General features: G+C 34.6%; 1 long non-coding RNA gene across 1 annotated transcript; it reads right to left on the bottom strand.

The window, feature by feature from the left end:
* Positions 1 to 1,288: 1,288 nt before the first annotated feature.
* LOC130960291 (uncharacterized) lies at positions 1,289 to 4,903 on the bottom strand. The gene is made up of 4 exons (XR_009079057.1): positions 4,435 to 4,903; positions 3,184 to 3,241; positions 2,705 to 2,779; positions 1,289 to 1,973 (listed from the first exon to the last, which is right to left on the bottom strand). It is a non-coding gene; the product is annotated as an uncharacterized LOC130960291 (long non-coding RNA).
* Positions 4,904 to 6,246: the final 1,343 nt, after the last annotated feature.

The following is a 6,246-nucleotide window of genomic DNA, read 5'->3' as shown; positions in this document are numbered from 1 at the left end:
AAACACAAAGAAAACTCAAGAACACCTTGAAGACTCACAAGAACACCAAGAACAAAAGAAAGAACACCAAATTTAAAATTTTTAGAAAATCAAATTAAAATTTTTGAAAATTAAAGAAAATTAACAAGAGAACACCAAACTTAATATTTGGCACAAGATTTAATCAAAGAAAAATTATTTTTGAAAAAGTTTTTTAAAAAGAAGATTCCCAATTACCAAGAACACAAACACAATGCTCTAGCCAATTGAGCTATAGATGTAACGTGTTTTAAAGAGGTATTTTTAATAAATAAAGATTTTTTTGAAAACTGATAGTTCGAAAAAGTACAAGAAAAACAAGAAAAGACACAAAACAAGACAAACTAAAGATCAAACAAGGAAAATAGACAAGAACAACTTGAAGGTCAAAGATGAATAAAGAACATGCAATTCGAAAATTGAAAGACAAAGAAAAGCATGCAATTGACACCAACTTAAAACATGACACTAAACTCACATAAAAACTAAAAATTAATAAAGAAAAATAATATTTTTGAAAAATTTTTGAAAAGAAAATAAAAGACTCTGACCCAAAAGACAAAATTTTCCTAATCTAAGCAACAAGATTCACCGTCAGTTGTTCAAACTCAAACAATCCCTGACAACAGCGCCAAAAACTTGGTGCACAAAAATTACACTCACACTATGTAATTCCGCACAACTAACCAGCAAGTGCACTGGGTCGTCCAAGTAATACCTTACGTGAGTAAGGGTCGATCCCACGGAGATTGCTGGCTTGAAGCAAGCTATGGTTATCTTATTATTCTTAGTCAGGATACCAATAGGGTTCTTTAGTTTCAGTTGTAAAAAGTGAAAGAGTATGAAATGAGTATTTGTTACGTAGTAATGGAGAATGTGTTGGAGTTTTGGAGATGCTTTGTCTTCTGAATCTCTGCTTTCTTCCTGTCTTCTTTTTCACACACGCAAGGTTCCTCCTATGGCAAACTGTGTGTTGGTGGATCACCGTTGTCAATGGCTCAGTGAAAATGGTCCAGGTGCGCTGTCACCGCATGGCTAATCATCTGTCGGTTCTCACTCATGCTGGAATATGATCCATTGATCCTTTTGCGTCTGTCACTATGCCCAACCCTTGTGAGTTTGAAGCTCGTCACAGTCATTCAATCCCTGAATCCTACTTGGAATACCACAGACAAGGTTTAGACTTTTCGAATTCTTAAGAATGCTGCCAATGGATTCTAGCACTACCACAAAGATTCTGATTAAGGAGTCCAAGAGATACTTATTCAATCGAGGGTAGAACGGAGGTGGTTGTCAGGCATACGTTCATAGATTGAGAATAGTGATGAGTGTCACGGATCATCACATTCATCGTATTGAAGTGCGAATGAATATCTTAGAGAGAAACAAGCATGTTTGAATAGAAAACAGAAATAATTGCATTAATTCATCGAGACGCTGCAGAGCTCCTCACTCCCGACAATGGAGTTTAGAGACTCATGCCGTCAAAAAGTACAAAGTTCAGATCTAAAATGTCATGAGGTACAAAATAAGTCTCTAAAAGTTGTTTAAATACTAAACTAGTAACCCAGGTTTACAGAAAATGAGTAAACTAAGATAGATAGTGCAGAAACCCACTTCTGGGGCCCACTTGGTGTGTATTGGGGCTAAGACTTGAGCTTTTCACGTGCCTGGGCTGTTTCTGGAGTTAAACAACAGGTTGTAACCTGTTTTGGGCGTTTAACTCCAACTGGTAACCTGTTTCTGTCGTTTAATGCCAGTATAGAATATTATATATTGCTGGAAAGTCCTGGATGTCTACTTTCCAACCCAGTTGAGAGTGCACCAATTGGACTTCTGTAGCTCCAAAAAATCTATTCCGAGTGCAAGGAGGTCAGAATCCAACAACATCAGCAGTCCTTTTTCAGCCTGGATCAGATTTTTGCTCAGCTCCCTCAATTTCATCCAGAAAATACCTGAAATCACAGAAAAATACACAAAACTCATAGTAAATTCTAGAAATATGAACTTTCCCTAAAAACTAATAAAAATATACTAAAAACTAACTAAAACATACTAAAAACTACATGAAATTACCCCCAAAAAGCGTATAAAATATCCACTCATCAGTTATATCCCATCCTCCTCCTTTACTTTAGCATTTTCCCCTTTATAGAATTTCATCCTTTGCTCTATTCTTCTCACACCGACACCATCACTCAAGGGACATACTAAGTCATGATAGGAGTTTTGCCCATTTGTCCTTAGTTTATTTAATGTAAAATGTGAAGATTTTAGGGTCTTTTTGGGTTTGATCATGTCAAGTCTTCATCACCAACTCAAATTTTCTAATGCAACCCAGAAAAACCCAAGAGGACTCTAAATCCTAGAACACGATTCAGGCAACAATTCATTCTCCAATTAGAATTGTTTGTGTCACAAATTGTATGACACCAGTCAACACAAATAACAAACCACAAGATTTCTACAACTATGAAATATAATGCTAATGTCTAATTTTATAGAGCAAGTTTAGACCTACTCAACCAGCATTAGTTTTGAAATTACAAATAAGTTTGAGGCTATAATGCAAAATAACTCTTTGTGCAAAATTTTGCTTCTAGTCAAGCTCAACTCTTCCTACACTAAAAGTAATTTTTACAGTGACCAAGCATGCAGTAAAATTCAAATCTCACTAAATTAGTACCTTGCAAAAATATCCAACAAGTAAATTGCCATGAGAGTGATCTGGCTCTAAAAAGGAGAACAACTTACTCATCAACTGCAAAAAAAAAAAAAGAATCAGATCTTCTCAAAATTAGTGAGAAAAAATAATTTAGATATAGTGTCTAGTCTATATTGCCAAGAGATTAAAAACAATAAGTTCAAAGCATTGAATGAAGAAACAGTTACTTTTAGAATATTCATTTAGTTTATTTTATTTATCAGCTGAAACACCAACTTCTCATTGTGTCTGTCATTGCATTGACCTTCTCAAAATGCCAATTTTTTTTCACTCCCTTTGCTGTTTGACTATTGCATTTCATGCTCATCTAACAAAAATTTGCATCTCATAAGAAGCCTCTCAAAAACATACAAAAAACACCATCTAATATAATTGTATATTTTGACTTTAAAAGACCACACATCAATAAAACATGTTGGTTAACATGGAAATAAGCTTACAGTGAACTAATTCTGTCGAAGAGTTCTCCCTGTTGGTTCTTATAAGCTCCTCCATAACCTAAATGCATACTTTGATATGAGAAACCTTTTTTTTAGGGAAGAAAAAAAAGTGAGCAACTAAATTAACCAGGCACATCATGCTTAAAGATACAACACATATCAATAATTGATAATGGAATGGTGATGAACATCTACTCAAATATAAAATATAAAAGACGAGCAGGATTCCAAATGCTATTGAATAATCCATGCCTTAAGTGATTAAACTATATAGAGCTTAGACAAGAATATAGCCCAATACATAAATATTACTGTCAAGAATAATGTTGTACCTTGATTCTTGAAACCTAAGTTTTACATTTTCCCTTACCTTTTAATAATGGAAAAATTATCCATGAAACTAACTAGAGAATAGCATTAAGAAAAAAATGAGGCTCTTGATAATAGAATTTCTTTTTTCTAATAAAAAATAGGATTGATAATCATACCTTTAACGAACCAACTGTTGCAGTTTTAGGAACATCAATATAAAATTTTAGTATCTTGAATGACTTAATGTTGAACTTCATTGCGTACAAGGTACACACAATCAATTCCTATAGGGTGCAAAGATCAACCAAGAAAACCAAAATTGATATGAACATGAGGCATTAAATAGCATGAGAATCGTTAGACATATGTAGTTTTGAAGATGATCTATGGCTGTCTCGATTCATTTCTTTCTTAGGCAAATTAGATACACTATCACTGCTGAATCCTCCATCAGATGTTAGCACTCAACCCCGATTAAAGAATTCCCTTCTTTAAGTTTTCACTATTTCAATTACATTATGAAAATGAATAGCTTTATTTTTAGTGATAAACCACAAATTAAAATAGAAACTATCGTATTGATAGCTAAGATATGGATCCAATCATAAGAATCTATTATCAATGTCAATTTAGAAAAGGTAAAAATGGATAATAGGATCAGATTGCATAGTAATAAAGAATTTTCCATGAGACTTGAGCAGAAAAAATTATGCAAAAAGACAGAGTTCAAGAAAGACAGAGAATATTATCAGTCACTAAATTGGGGCAAAATTTCATCAGACTAGGGTTCGAACCAAAATAGCAAATAAATTGAAAACAAGTAAAATTAAACTATATTGGTGCAAAGATATTCGATCAACAAGCAAAATGATTAAATTGAAACAGACGTACGAAGACAAAAGATGAAATAGGAACAATAGAAAAGGGGGAAAAGCGAACCAGGAAGTAGAGAGAGGGTGGGTTCAAGCGGCGCACAACAGAGCAAGGGGGAAGGTTGAGGACGATGACACCGGGAAGGTTGGGAAGCCACACGACGACACCGGGACTTCCACAGCAGAGGGACGAACAACGGACGTGCCTCTCCACCTTTCTTTCACGCGCGGGAGTTATGCGGGAGCTTGAGCAGATCCGTGATGAAGAAGGATGTAGTGGCTGCAGCTGGTGGACGGAACGTATACGGCGGCAAGGAGTCTTGAAACAGGTGATTGGAGCCTTTGTCTCCCTTTGGGTTCACACGAAAATGAAGATTAATGGCCCTGGCTTAACCCAATTTTGATTATGAAATAAAATTGAGGAACATGTTATCTGCTGTGGTTGATACACAAAACCGCTCCTATTTGAGCAGTCTTTGACGGAGACGAATAACGCATCAAGAAACGCAACTACTCAATGAATTTGCGGCCGTTCGAGAGAACGCCGACAATTTTCCGCTGTAATTGCCCGTTTTTCTTGTAGTGGATGTACCAATTTTTTAAAGGAGGATTTTGGAAGTGACTTTGTAAATAAATCTACCAAATTATCGCTTGAGCGGATCTATTAGACATCAATTGTTCCTTGATTTTGAAGATCATGAGTGAAGAAGAATTTGAAAAAAAAATATGCTTGTTCTATCACCTTTGATGTATCCACCCTTAAATTGAGCAATGCATGCTGTATTATCTTCAAACAGAACAGTTGGAACTATTTTTCTATCAGTTAGTGCACAAGATGATAGAATATATTGGATTAAACTCCTGAACTAAAAATACTCGCGACTTACTTCATGTATCGCTAGTATTTCAGCATGATTAGAGGATGTTGCTGCTATCGTCTGTTTTGTGGACCTCCATTATATAGCTGTATCACTATATGTGAATAGGTATCCTGTTTGAGATCTTCATTTGTATGGATCAAACAAGTAGTATCCTGCATCTACATATCCAATTAATTGTGACTTGGATTCATATGGATAAAATAGTCTCATATCAACTGTTCCATGGAGATATCGAAAGATTTGTTAGATTCCATTCCAATGTCTTCTGGTTGGAAAGGAACTATACCTTACTAGTAAATTTACAGTAAATGATATGTCAAGTTGTGTATTATTAGCAAGATATTTAGTGCTCTAATAGCACTAAGATATGGTACTTCAGGACAAAGGATATCTTCATTTTCTTCTTTAGGACAGAATTGATCATTTTTCACATCCAAAGACCTTACGATCATTGGGGTACTTAATGGATGTAACTTATCCATATAAAATCTCTTCAATATCTTTCATGTGTATGTTGTATAATGAATAAAGATCCCATTTTTTGTATGCTCGATGTGCAGGCCGAGATAAAATTTATTCTTTCCAAGATCTTTCATCTCAAACTCTTTTTTAGAGCTTTTATAATTGTTGGAATCTCTCCAAGGGTTCTAATGATATTTAAATCATCAACATACACAACAATTATAATGAACCCATATGCAGATTTCTTTATGAAAACACATGGGCAGATATCATTATTTTTTAATTTATTTTTGGCCAGATACTCAATAAGATGATTATACCACATTCGTTCAGATTGCTTTAGATCATATAAGGATCTTTACAATTTTACTGAGTATAACCCCTGCTAATATTCATTGGATGGTTTAGATATCTTTAGTTTTTTAGCGATTTTCATATAGATATCAGTATATAATGATTCGTATAAATAAGCTGCCACCACATCCATTAGATGCATATGTAGTTTATGGTGTGCGGATAAACTAACCAAAGAATGC

Source organism: Arachis stenosperma, chromosome 1 (genome assembly GCF_014773155.1).
Source record: "Arachis stenosperma cultivar V10309 chromosome 1, arast.V10309.gnm1.PFL2, whole genome shotgun sequence".
Taxonomy (NCBI): domain Eukaryota; kingdom Viridiplantae; phylum Streptophyta; class Magnoliopsida; order Fabales; family Fabaceae; genus Arachis; species Arachis stenosperma.
The sequence above is the reverse complement of the archived record's forward strand: the minus strand, read 5'-3'. Positions and strand labels throughout refer to the sequence as shown.